Raw genomic sequence first — 1992 nt, 5'->3', positions numbered from 1 at the left:
GTCGCAGATCGTTCTCTCGGTCGTTTCTTCCCAGTACGTATGGTTGTTTCCCGCCGGCTCCTATCTACCGTCGTGTGTATCTACCTGTGCCGAAACCATTGATGGGTACGGTATTGGATCGAGATGGGAATTATGCCAGTGTTGCCACGTACTAGGTAGTACGTACACGTACGACTCGAGCTTGAGCTCCGTGAAGACATTGGCAGCCGCCTTGCACGTCTCCTGCAGCGCGATGTGTCGAGATTGTGTTTTGATGAAGGCCCTCGACACCGATCCTTACGTAGGTTAAACGCACACATCCAGCTGGGGTGAGCGCGGTCGATTGACGATGTCCCGCAAATGCAACCTCAAGCACGAAAAAGTTCATCTGGAATATATAGTCTCTGTAGAGCAGCTAATGATATCACATCATCGTTGCGATTCATCCTCCTACGGGGACATTCGGTGGATGTAGCCCTTGCGACAATCACAACCGCTAAGGTGAGCCGACGTCTTTTGCTGCCCACTCGTGCCTGCTAATACATCGCCCGGTCACTTACACCTCAGACACGCATTCTTCAGCTCTGAATGTTCTCAAATAAGTGCTACGAATGCCTGTGCGGGGGCAAAGGATGATAGAAACCATACCGGAATCTGCCCTTCACCAGGATGGATGTCCCAGAGGACCTTCTAGCCAGCCATTGGGCGGCTTTACAATGCTGCATCCAAACGGTTACGTATCGCTAGTATAGAGAGCTGAACGAGCAATCAGGAGTGGTATAATGCGCCGTGACAGAGAAGGTTGATTGAATGCGGACTGAACTCTGCTTGCGGGGATCGCCCATTCCGAGTCGAGCAAAACGAAACATTGCGAGGGAAAAGTTCTGGTGCCAACATGTAGAGACCATAGAGTAGCACAGTAGCACAAAAGGGCCCTAGTAAGTCTTGAGGCTGAATGACAGGACACCGGATGTGGTCGAACGCGAGCCAGGGCGCAGGAATGACGGGACGTCATCCAGGTATCACATAGCGAGCAGCGCAGGAGGAAGAGGTGCTGTAGAGACAATAGTGCCGCATGACCGAGAGACCGAGAAAAACAAGACAGGTCGCATATTTCGGAGGAGACTAGGCAGAGCGAGCAAGAGCATGGGACGGCGACGTGATGCGCCTATGGTGCAGTTCACTTACACGGCAGGCAAAGCGCGATGGTCCAGGCGAGGAAATTCATGCTAAATATACGGGCGACGCAACGTGCCCATAATTTAGCATGAATTTCCTCGCCTGGACCATCGCGCTTTGCCTGCCGTGAAGGGAGCAGCCGGTACAAGCGACGGGCGTCCTCTTACATTATGTCATGAGCCGATTACCTCTTGAGTGATTGGACGCCCGTATCACGTGCCGCGGCCTTAGTGGCAAGGTCATTTTCGCCAGTTTTGACCCAATCCAAAATTGCCTTTGGGGATTTGTTCCTCATCTTAAATCCTCGCAAATGACAGAACATTGGAGGGTTTCATGACTATCTGACACAGTTATGAATCGGCGCTTAATATGGCAGGTATTTTGTACAAAAAATCAAGGATACACAGGTATTCTAGAAAAGCAGAAATTCAACACAGGTTACGCACTATTCATTTTGAAAATGCACAGGTTGTACCATTTCATGGAAGACGTAGGTGATTTGGCTGTAAATTACACAGGTTGTCCCTATGACACAGGTTTAGAAAGTAAGATACACACAGGCTGAGACTGCAGCTCGCAACAATTGCACAGGTTTTGTGGTCTACACAGGTTCATCTGCAGCTTGTTGATTGTTGCAACACAGGCTGATAAGTACCTTAGTTCAAACTGATAACCCCCTCTTTATATAAGTCCTCAATTCCAACTGATAATACCGCTATTGGCAAAGGATTGAAATTATCATTTTGAATAAGTTCCACACCACCAAGTATATGTGATGACTAGCTAAAAATGGAACATGCGGAAATTGCACCACACACAACTGTTGGACTATCC

The sequence above is a fragment of the Dichomitus squalens genome, assembly GCF_000275845.1.
Source record: "Dichomitus squalens LYAD-421 SS1 unplaced genomic scaffold DICSQscaffold_24, whole genome shotgun sequence".
In the NCBI taxonomy this organism is placed as follows: Eukaryota; Fungi; Basidiomycota; class Agaricomycetes; order Polyporales; family Polyporaceae; genus Dichomitus; species Dichomitus squalens.
This window is presented reverse-complemented; position numbering follows the sequence as displayed.